The sequence below is a fragment of the Neofelis nebulosa genome, chromosome 13 (assembly GCF_028018385.1).
Source record: "Neofelis nebulosa isolate mNeoNeb1 chromosome 13, mNeoNeb1.pri, whole genome shotgun sequence".
Classification (NCBI taxonomy): Eukaryota; Metazoa; Chordata; class Mammalia; order Carnivora; family Felidae; genus Neofelis; species Neofelis nebulosa.
The window spans coordinates 91,676,238-91,688,271 of NC_080794.1; the positions used below are offsets into that span (position 1 = coordinate 91,676,238).

Here is a 12,034-nt window from a genome sequence, read left to right on the forward strand (position 1 = left end):
CTCTGGCCCCTCCTCCACCAGCCTCGGCCCCCAGCCCCCTTCCAGCCTGACCTGGGTCACCATGAGAATCCCCAGAGTGATGCTGTCACTGTCTCCGTGCTCCCAACTTGCACAAGGAGCCCCATGCGTGAGGGTCACCCTGGGCTGTGTCCCCTGAGGAGGGACCGGACAACATGTCTCAGACCCGGCGCCGGCCTGCAGGAGCAGTCGGGGTGCAGCAGACCCAGAGGAAGTTGGGCTCCCCAAAGCCCGGGCCCGGGGTCCCGGGCAGGGCTCAGATGCCATCAGGGCCCCTGGCCCTGGCCTCCGTCTCATTCTGTCTCCAGCTCTCTCAGGCTCTGTTGGCCTGTCCCTGTCTCTCTGTCCCTCTGGCTCCTCTTTCTTGTCTTTTCAGGCGGCCTGGCCTCTTCTTTGCCTCTTCAGACAGCTTCCTCTGCACATGCGGTAGCTGCTGGAAGGGGTTCCAGCCCATCTGGTCTCACAGCTTGCTGCCCTCGGCCCCCAAGCACGGGCAGCAAAGCCCCCTGGGACCTGCACGGTCTGTGGAAGGAGCGGACGAGGGGAGAGGGGTCCTTGAGGGGCAGGGGGCCCGGCACCTCCAGGACCCCCAAGGGCCCCCAGCCGGCAGTGCAGGGGTGGTCCCGTGCTGGCTCCGTTCCTGTTCAGGAAACTGGCCGTGAGAAGGAGGTGGGTGTCCCAGAGTCAGCTGGGCATCCTTGCCGCGGCCCTGGGAGGAGCCCGGTGGACTCCGAGGGACAGACAGGCCAAGAGGCAGGTCTGTGTCCCTCTCTCTCCTGGGTCAGCGGGAGAAGAGTCCTGTGTGCGGCTGCCGTGTCAGGAGTTATGACTCTTTCCCAAGAGGACAAGGGCTCAGGCTCGCCCTAGGAGAGATGGGGACCGTCACAGGAACCGCTGTCTGTGGTCTGCAGCCTGGGTGAGGAACCAGGCTGAGAAAGTCTTGCCAAAGGAACAGCCGTTTACCTGGAACCAGGACCACAGGCTTTCTCTGACTCGTGCGTGTGTTTAGAAGCATGGCCGCCCGCGTATTCCTGCGGGTTCAGTCTCTGAGCTCTGGGGGGACCCCGCTCCAGCCCCAGCCAGCCCTGCCACGTGCCTCCCCAGTCTGCCCTGGGCCGAGTCTGTGCCTTCCCCCCTGCAGGCCTGGCCTCCTCTCCCGTGTCCTTGCCAAGGCACTGCCGGCCGTGGGTGTCCAGATGGAGGAAGCAGGGGTGCTGGGAAGCCAGGTCAGGGAGCAGGTGCGGGGCGTGCCTGCTCTGGGGTGGCTCGGCCGCAGAGAGAAGCGGGCCCGGAAGGTTCCGAGCACCAGGACGGGGGCGGGGGCGTGGTTCGTTATTCCCCAGAATTCCAGGGACTCCTGTCTGGTTTGTTTCCCGGCCTTCGGCTGGAAGAGGCCGAATCTGCAGTTGCTAAGCCGACTTTGAGTTCTGAATGGATCTTTTAACGAACACAAGCATTGCAGGAGCCGCTCCTAGAGCCACTTTAAGGTCGGAGGGTGGGGTCCCGGCCACAGAGTGGGCAACGGGACCACCTGTGGTTCTGCAGCTGGACTGGGGTCAGGGTCTCCTGCCAGCCTCCGGCAGCACTGGAAGGAGGAGTCTGCGGCCCGCACGGCAGCAGTGAAAACTCCTGTGCTGCGGGCGCCACGGGCAGAGCTCCGTCTGCGTGCGGTGTGGGCCGGGGGGGGGGGGGGAAGGGGGGGCCCTCTCAGTGAGTTGCTTCAAGCGGTTCACCCTTCAAGGTACATCATTTATTTATTTATTTATTTATTTATTTAAAAAAATTTTTTTTAATGTTTTTATTTATTTTTGAGACAGAGACAGACAGAGCATGAGCAGGGGAGGGACAGAGAGAGAGAGGGAGACACAGAACTGGAAGCAGGCTCCAGGCTCCCAGCTGTCAGCACAGAGCCTGACGTGGCGCTCGAACTCACGGACTGTGAGATCATGACCTGAGCTCAAGCCGGACGCTTAACTGACTGAGCCACCCAGGCGCCCCAAGGTACATCATCTAAATAATTGTGATAGGACATGTCATAAAGCAAATATTTTACTTGACTCATATTTCAAAAACTTAACAGTTTAATTAAATCTGTTTGTGGCTTGAAAAAAATCTGTCGCATATTTTCCATGTTCGGGTGTATCCTAACTTAGCTTTAAATAACATTAAAACCTTCATTTCAAACCTGTTAATGTGATTGCCTGCTTGAAAAGTCCAAGAGAATGTCTAGTAAGTTATTGCAGAGAAAAAACCAGAAGTGACAGTTCTTAACTGTTAAATGTACATTTAGATGAAATAGCCTTTCTGTTTACAGACTACACTACTTTGAAATATGTGTGAGAAGACAGTCATGTTCCTAATGACAGCACAAAAGATTAAAATACCCAGAAATACATTTAAGAAGTGTGTATAATATTTTTTGGGGAAAAAAAAGGAAACTTCACTGAAGGACATATAAGAATCTTTGCATTAGCATAAAGGCTTGTTTTGAGACTAACGTCTCTTAATTTAATTTAATTTAATTTTTAAAATTTTTTAAATATAATTTATTGTCAAACTGGTTTCCATACAACACCCAGTAGCTCATCCCAACAGATGCCCTCCTCAATGCCCATCACCCCCTTTCCCCTCTCCCCCACCCCCATCAACCCTCAGTTTGTACTCATTCCTTAAGAGTCTCTTATGGTTTGCCTCCCTCCCTCTTCTTTTTCCCCCCTTCCCCTTCCCCCATGGTCTTCTGTTAAGTTTCTCAAATTCCACATATGAGTGAAAACATATGATATCTGTCTTTCTCTGTCTGACTTATTTCAGTCAGCATAATACCTTCCAGTTCCGTCCACGTTGCTACAAAGGGCCATATTCCATTCTTTCTCATTGCCACGTAGTATTCCATTGTGTGTATAAACCACAATTTCTTTATCCATTCATCAGCTGATGGACATTTAGGCTCTTTCCATAATTTGGCTATTGTTGAGAGTGCTGCTATAAACATTGGGGTACAAGTGCCCCTAAGCATCAGTACTCCCGTATCCCTTGGGTAAATTCCTAGCAGTGCTATTGCTGAGTCATAGGGTAGGTCTATTTTTAATTTTCTGAGGAACCTCCACACTGTTTTCCAGAGTGGCTGCACCAGTTTGCATTCCCACCAACAGTACAAGGGGGTTCCCGTTTCTCCACATCCTCTCCAGCATCTAGAGTCTCCTGATTTGTTTATTTTGGCCACTCTGACTGGTGTGAGGTGATATCTGAGTGTGGTTTTGATTTGTATTTCCCTGATGAGGCGCGACGTTGAGCACCTTCTCATGTCTCTGTTGGCCGTCTGGATGTCTTCTTTAGAAAAGCGTCTATTCATGTCTTCTGCCCATTTCTTCACTGGGTTATTTGTTTTTCGGGTGTGGAGTTTGGTGAGTTCTTTACAGATTTTGGATACTAGCCCTTTATCCGATATGTCATTTGCAAATATCTTTTCCCATTTAGCCCTTTATCCGATATGTCATTTGCAAATATCTTTTCCCATTCCGTTGGTTGCCTTTTAGTTTTGTTGGTTGTTTCCTTTGCAGTGCAGAAGCTTTTTGTCTTGATGAGGTCCCAATAGTTCATTTTTGCTTTTTGAAAGAGAGAAAGACAGAGTGTGAGTGGGGGAGGGGCAGAGAGAGAAGGAGACACAGAATCTGAAGCAGGCTCCAGACTCTGAGCTGTCAGTGCAGAGCCTGACTCGGGGCTCGAACTCATGCACCACGAGATCATGACCTGAGCTAAAGTCAGACACTTAACGAACTGAGCCACCCAGGAGCCCCACATATTTTAATTTTATGATTGAAAGGATAAGAAATGATTTCAACCAAACAAAAGAATGTATTATATAATATCAGAATTCTCTTAATATTACTAATGATACATTCCCATTTAGTTGAGGAGGCAAAAAAAAATAGATATAACCAGAAAATAAATATTTGATTTTTACTAATTTTTCTTATGAGACTTGAATTATCCTTAGTTACACACAAATGGTGAATTAAAGTGGTTGGTGTGAGTGAGGAGGAGTTTCTGGCTCTCTTCATTATAATTATACCCAAGCCATCACTGTTTTCACGAGTGAACCTGTTTCATAAGGTATTACTGGCTAGAGATAAGCAAATACCTTAAACAGAAAGAGCTTTGAAAGCACATTGCATTTGTAACAGGGGTGAGGTCTGGCGTTGCAGATTACCCTAAAAGAATGACACACACCAGGGACCAGCCAGGATGACATTCAGCCCCAAGCAGACGGGGCTTCAGTAGTGATTTAGTAATTGTCCTCAAATGTACGAAAAACTATTTCAGAGGGTGTAGTGATCAACTCTCTGTTTTTCTTCTATTTCTTTTTTTGGACTCAGAAAAACTAGCTCTAAAATAGAGACGGAGTGACTCTAGCCTGGATACAGCAGCACACATTTGCGGACACCTCCACTCTTCAACACGAGGATATAAATACAGTGAAAAGAGACACACGCCTTCACCAAGGGACGGCTTTCAGTGCCAACAGAGTCCCCTGATTTGACGGTTCGGCGGCCTCTACCTGGATCTCGCCAGGAACGGGCTGACGTGACGTGTGGACAGGTCTGCCCCCCAGTCTGTGCAGGACTCTTGCCTCCTGCCACCTGGATGGATGGACGGTGCTGTGCCTCTGGGACCTGCTGCGGGGCTCTGGCGTCCTCCACAGCCCCCTCCCAGCTCGGGTCTCCCTCTGTCCAGGGCGGGCGGGCGGATGGCCAGCCAAGCCTCTGCTCCCCCTGCGTCCCCAGGCCTCCCTGGCCATCCAGGCCTTGCCTCCCCTCCCTGCGCCCCAAGGCTCCCATCCCACTCTTCCCCATGATCTCCTGCCGCCCTCACGCCCAGTCCAGGCCTGAGAGTGAAGGGTCCCGGGAGGCGGGCGCCTCGGTGCCCGCTTCCCTTTCGCCGCGGGCTGTTGTGGGCCTGCTCCCACCAGAAGGAGAGCCCGGTGTCAGCGCAGGTGTCACACTCAGTCCTGCACCGACCGACTGCGTCCCGCTCCCGGAGCCACCGGCCACTGTCAGCCACGGACTGCGGCACACTGGGATTTCCGCACGTTTCCTCTAAAACAAGGGAAACAGTACTGTCGACTGTAAGTAGTCCGTGAGGATCCCCCCAAGCAAACATGTGGCTGGTCGGCAAGCTCAGATCACCGGAAAATAATTTCACTCGGAATATTCCGTGTGTATGAGTAGTGAGGTTTGATTTCGAACAGGCCACTGCTCAGAATGACATAAAAACTTAATAGGATGGTCTCTCGGGGCACCTGGGGGGCTCCGTCCGTCAGACGTCCGCTCCTGATTTGGGCTCAGGTCATGATCTCACAGTTGGTGGGATGGAGCCTCTAGTCAGGCTCTGAGCTGACAGTGTGGAGCCTGCTTGGGATTCTCTCTCTCTCTGCCCCTCCCTTGCTCACACAATCTGTCTCTGTCTCTCTGAAAGTAAATAAATGTTTAAAAAACTTACTAGAATGGTATCTTGCTATTAAATGATTCCAGCTCAGTGAGATCATTCATCACGTGTTTGCTCGCTTTCTCGTCCATGCTCTCGCTACAGCTCGTGCTTTCCCATTTGCTGGTGCACGTCACGGGGGCAGGACCCACTGCACACAGAGCTCAGAGAAAAGAGGAAAGAGGTGTGTACTCACCAAATGCGGTTGATTAAGGGCTTAGATACTTGTGTGTGTGTGTGAGGGGGTCCTTTTACGACACTGTTGGGATACATTTAAAATCTAAAGATTCGAACAGACACGGGTCTTTATAAAGCTGATTTCATAAATACGAAATTGCAGCATAGAAATTACAGCTGAGTTGAGAATCCTTGAAACGTGGACGCCGGATTGCCAACGCCAGGAACGCCGATCATTGGAGCAAGCGTTGGTGTTTCTTCACACCTGGGTCCCCGGGAGCAAATCGTGGCACTCTGGCTGTGTCCTCAGGATGACTGACACCACGTCGGGAGGCTTGACCACTTTGAAAGGCATTGTCACCTCAGAGACAGATTTTCCTTGTATAGCGTTCCTGACTTTTTTAGTTATCATTTGGGACTCTAGGTGATTCTGGAAACGATTTGTCCTTCTGGCCCTGGATGGGGATGCGTCTTCTGCCGGCGGCCCGTGTCCATCTGGTGGGCGCTTGCTTGCCCGAATCACAGGACCTGCCGACATCTCCTGCCCCTGTAGTTTTATGTAAATAATTTGGCCATCTCAACACCCTGTCTCTACCCGAGGAGGGGACAGGCCCCGCAGGCTCACACACGCGTGTGCCCCGAGCAGCTCTTCGGACGGTGGTGTGGGGAACTGACAGCCGCCTTTTAATTTCCTCCAAAGTCTGGTGGAGTGAAAACAGCAGTGAGCAGCTCAGTCCCTGCTCGGACCGCGAGGAAACGTCAGGAGTGGCCGGTGCTCCCAGGGCGAGCGGTCGAGGGGCCCAGATGGGGCCCAGGCTGGGTGGGTCAACCCTGCTGGGAATAATCATGGGTGCCGTTGATTTCGTGGAGCTGATTAAGAACGTATCAAACGGGGAAACTGAGGGCCTACGAAAGCAGAATGGGTTAACTGTCCAACCTGCTGCTTCGGGACAAGATACGCAACCTCGAGGTCAGGGATTCGTGGCATGTGCAGACAGTATGCCCAACCTCCTGATCAGTGACTCACTGATTATGTTCCATCTGGTGGGGGAGGGCGAGATGGGAGCCGCGTGCTGCCACCACCCACTCTGTGCCTGGGAGAGGATGCTGGGGTCTCCCTGGAGTGGGGTGAGGCTTCCCCGGGGCCCAGACCTCTTCCTGGGTTGGTGCCTGCTCTGTCCCTCCCTGGCTCCCTCCCCGGGTGGGGGAGAACGGCCCCAGGACCCGGTGCGGACGGTTCTGCAGGTTCCGGTGAACGTGAAAGGGGTCGGTTCCCTCCAGGGACCAGGCCACCAAAAGAGCAGCCTCGTGCTGTTACATTTCCAGAGGGGTGACACGCACACTGCTTTCTCCAAGGAACAAAGTGTGCAGATCAGAATGCGGTCTGTTCCAGCTCAAGCTCCACCACCCACCGTCCCTTCCCTGAAACCCTGGGACCAGATAGAGCTCACCATTCAGGGGCGCCTGGGTCCGCTGAGCGTCCTACTCTTGAGCTCAGGTCATGCTCTCGAGGCTCAAGGCACTGAGCCCCACTTCAGGCTCTGCACAGAGCATGGAGCCTGCTTGGGATTCTCTCTCTCTCTCTCTCTCTCTCTCTCTCTCTCTGTGCCCCTCCCCCACTTCCTCTGCCCCGCCCCCTCTCTCAAAATAAATAAATAAACATTAAAAACAAACAAACAAACAAACCCAGACTTCTATAATTCAGAATTCTCCCCCTGGATTTTTGTTCTTTTAAAAGAGAGCAGGAGGGGCAGAGAGAGAGCACAAGCAGGGGAGCGGCAGAGAGATAGGGAGGGAGGGAGAGAGAGAATCCCAAGCAGACTCTGTTTTTAGCACAGAGCCCGATGCAGGGCTCGAACTCACAAACTGTGAGATCATGACCTGAGCCAAAATCATGAGTCAGTTGCCTAATCGACCGAGCCACCCAGGCGCCCCAATGTCCGCCCCCCCCGGATTTTTAGGGAGATGATAGGCTGCACGTTCCATGTACAATGGGGCAAGACAGCAGAGCCCCATCGCCACATGTTTCAACCTTTCAGAAACAACACATGAGGATTTTCACCTTAGGCCGGCACACAAGGACCCTGATTTGCCTTATTTCAGTTCAGGTTATGCCAACAAACGAGTCTACAACCAACTTTCTGATTATGGAGGATTTGGGTTTACGTTATCGTGCAGGAGACATAGTAGATGTATGTAAACATCACCATTCGTTCGTTTCCTTTGCCAAGCATTTAAGGTCCGCCTTGAGGTGTAATTTCTGTACAGTGAGATCCATCTGTGTTGAATGGGCATTTCCATGAGTTTTGACAAATGTACACACCCACTTAACCTGTCCACATCTCTTTCCTTGCAAACAGCACCCACCGTCCTGCTTTCTGGTGCTCAGTCGCCCCTGTCCGGGGTGGGGCGTGGGGGGCGGGTAGCCACGGCCACTCTGGTCGCTGTGGAGCACAGCCACCTCGTCTCCAGCACCGACTGCACGGATCGGGTGGCGTCTACTCTTTGTGTCCAGCTTCTTTCGGTCAGCACAGAGTTTCTGGGACTGAGCCACGTTGATTCTATTGCGGAGGGGTATTTGTTGTGTGCACAAACCACAATCCTTTTATACTCTCCATTCTCATGATGGATGTTGGAGCGAAAAAAGAGTAGCTCTTAATTTTGATAAAGTGCAACTTACCATTTTATTTTATCTTTTTTTCATTTGCGGGTGGTATTTTTGGTGTCCTCCTCTCTAAGAAATCCATGCCTGCTCCAAGGTCTCAGAAATATTCTCATGTGTTTCTAGAAGTATTATGGCTTTAGCTTTAGTGTGGGGGTCTACGATCCATATTTAGTAAGTTCGTTTACTCTATTCCATATGGATATCCAATTGATCTCGGGTCCGGTGGTTGAAAAGATGATCGTTTCCCATTGAAAGGACATCTTTGTCTAAACCATCAGACCCCCTGAATGTGGGTCTGCGGTTGGGGTCTCTACTCTGTTCCTCTGATCTACACGCCCAGAACTCTGTCGTGATTAGTATAGCTTTATGGTAAGTCTTTTTTTTTTTTAATTTTTTTTAAACATTTTATTTATTTTTGAGACAGAGCATGAACAGGGGAGGGTCAGGGAGAGGTGGACACAGAATCTGAAACAAGCTCCAGGCTCCGAGCCGTCAGCACAGAGCCCGACGCGGGGCTCAAACTCACAGACCGCGAGATCATGACCTGAGCCGAAGTCGGCCGCTCAACCGACTGAGCCACCCAGGCGCCCCTGGTAAGTCTTGACAGTAGGCAGTGTGAGTACCCAGCTTTGTTCCTCTTCAAGAGCGCTCCAGCCAGCTGGAATTGGAGTGGAATCACATTAGATCTAAAGATCAGCCAAGGAGAAACGACCTCGTGGCATTGGCAAATCCTTCACCCCCGAGCACCTCGCATCCCCTGTCCTCTGGTTTCCGTGGGTCTCCCTTCTCGACAGTTCCCCATGCTTTGTGGTTTCCATCCTGGGAGGTCTCCTGTGGCATTTATTCATAAACGTTTCAAGTTTTATGCTATTGTAAGTGGAAATGATTTAAAGTTTTGTTTTGAAATGCCAGTTTCTGAGATACAGCAATGCAGTTGATTCCTGAATATGGATGTGTATTTCATGACTGTGTGAAATGTGTTTATTTGGTAGTGTTTTTTGTAGCATCCTTAGAATTTCCTATGTCAATGATCACGTTGCCTACAACCAAAGGCAGTTTTACTTCTCCCTTTCCAGTCTGTATGCCCTTACTTTCTTTTTCTTGTTTTTGCTGTGCGGACAGATCTGTAGTTCAACGTGGAATAGGAGGGGTGAGAGTGAACACTCTTGCCTTGTCCTGAAACTCAGAAATCCAGCAGTGCCTGTCAGCACTGGCATGGTCTTTGTGTACGTTCTTCGCAGACGTACTTTATGAGACTCAGGGAGACACCCCTTATGTTCAGTGTGCAAAGAGTTTTCTTTTTTATCACAAAGAGGATGCCAGATTTTGTCAAATGCCTTTTCTGAACCCATTGACCTGATGATGCAGAATTGGAAATGACTATGGGGCACCTGGGTGTCTCAGTCGGTTGAGTGTCTGACTCTTGATTTCAGCTCAGGTCATCATCTCAGTGTTTGTGGGATCGAGCCCCAAATTGGGCTGTGTGCTGACAGCTCGGAGCCTGCTTGGGATTCTCTCTCTCTCTCTCTCTCTCTCTCTCTCTCTCTCTCAATAAATAAACTTAACAAAAAAAGAACTGGAAACAACTAAATTTGCACCATGATGTGTCTATCAGGTGTCTATGACTCAGACATTAAAAACATCTAGGGAGACTTTTCAGTTGTATCAGAAAGCACTGATGTTATAATGCTGGGTGTTTTTTTCTTTTTCTCTTTCTTTCTTTCTTTTCCTTCCTTCCTTCCTTCCTTCCTTCCTTCCTTCCTTCCTTCCTTCCTTCCTTCCTTCCATCTTTCCTACTTTTCTCTTCTTTTCTTTTCTCTTCTTTTCTTTTCTTTTTTCTTTTCTTCTCTTTTGAGAGAGAGCACAAGCAGAGGAGAGGGACAGAGGGAGAGAGAGAATCCCAAGCAGGCTCAATGCCCAGCACAGAGCCCAACGAGGGGCTCAATCCCATGACTCTGGGATCAGGACCTCAGCTGAGATTAAGAGGGTCCACCCTGTGGGCGCCTGGGTGGCTCAGTTGGTTAAGCGTCCAGCTCTGGTTCAGGTCATGATCTCATGGTTTCATGAGTTCGAGCCCCACATCAGGGTCTGCACTGGCAGCACGGACCCTGCTTGGGATTTTCTCTCTCTCCCTCCCTCTCTGCCCCTCCCCTACTGGTGCTGTCTCTATCTCTTTCAAAATAAATAAAGTTAAACTTTTTTTTTTCAATAAAAGAGTTAGACACCCAACTGACTGGGCTATCCAGGCGCCCCATAATGCTGGGTTTTAAAAGAGGAGTCAGAACTGTGTGTATGGCTTGACCAGAGTGCTAGGTGAGGAGCTAGGTGTAAAGGCTACTTAGCAAAAGTGCTGTCAGCTAGGGCTTGGTTTGTCTGGAGTGAAATTATGAGCCATAGTTCCTCCGAAGCAGACTCTGTGTGCAACTCTACAGACTTCGAATCGCCTATGATGAGCATATGACTTTCCTAAGGAGAGTCTCCGTAAGCGGGCACAGCACCACCCAATCACAGCGACCCCGTGCGCATTTCTCGCCCGTTCTGCCGCTGTGGCCTCAGCGTCCCGAGGACATTTGCCAGCTTCTTCCTGGAGCTCAGGGTACTGCCAAGCATGGGGAAGGCGTCCGATGAAGATTTGTTGAATGAATCCGTGAATGAGTAAAGGAATGAATGAATGAATGAATGGACGAGGGCAAGGCCGCATGTGCTGTTGGGGGTCACCAGGTCTTGGGGTCCTGGCCCTGCACCTGCTGGCTGTGTGGAGCTGGCCAGCTCTTTACTCCCAAAGCTCAGTTTTCTCATCTGCAAAACAGAGCTACATGCCTCATGCCAAGACTGTTTATGAGGACTTAGATGCAAGAATTGTAAAGGCCTCACACACGGTGGGTGTCTGCAAAGCGATAGCTGTTACTGGGGAAAGCTGATTAATGAAGAAAGAATCCAAATAATTCAGAAGGAAAGAAACCTCCCGTTCCCAGAGGAGTGTGAAATAATAAGCCGCCCATTAACTTGCTGATGGCAAATGTCCCTCTGGCTGAAGCGACAGAGTCCAGCCCCTCACCAAGGGGACACAGTCCTGGGTTCCCTTCGCTGCGTGTCTGGCCAGGCTCTCTGCAGAAAATTGACTGGAGCCAGCCCTTGAACACAGCGTGTTCTATAGAAAGGACTAGGGGTGACTCAGCCGGTAGTGGTATTGCAAATTGATTGCTACACAGTTAAAACATGCATTGCAACTACAAAGTGCAATCCATCCATCCATCCATCTGCTGAAGGATGGCTTTTAAGCATGTTTGTGGGCAGGGAATCCCCTGTGTAAACCTCCCAACCATCCAATAGTCTGAATCCATAAGTAAATCGGTTACTATCTTAAACTAAGTAGTGATATGGTATTTAGTTGCTAATGTGCTGTCCTAAAAAAAAAAAAAAAAATGGCTGACAGCCTGTTATTAACAGAAGACTGGACCAAACTCTCTCCTGGGAGCCCAGAGAGCATCCAGCTAAGCAGGCTGGGTGGGGGCAGGCTGGCTGCCACCAAGGAATCAACATCACAGCTCTGGCTACCTCCACCCCCCTCCTCTGCCCTCTCACACTGAGGGGTCAGATCCAGACCCAGATGCTGGGGGGGGGGGGGGCAGGCCTCTCCTGGAGCCTGTTAAGTGGGCTTTGCAAAACGTATGTAATAAGTTGCAAAAG

At 50.6% G+C, this 12,034-nt stretch overlaps 1 long non-coding RNA gene across 1 annotated transcript; it reads left to right on the forward strand.

Moving 5' to 3' along the window:
• Positions 1-1,844: 1,844 nt before the first annotated feature.
• LOC131493610 (uncharacterized) lies at positions 1,845-5,516 on the forward strand. Its single transcript, XR_009252782.1, has 2 exons — positions 1,845-2,019; positions 4,395-5,516. It is a non-coding gene; the product is annotated as an uncharacterized LOC131493610 (long non-coding RNA).
• The last annotated feature ends 6,518 nt before the right edge of the window (positions 5,517-12,034 follow it).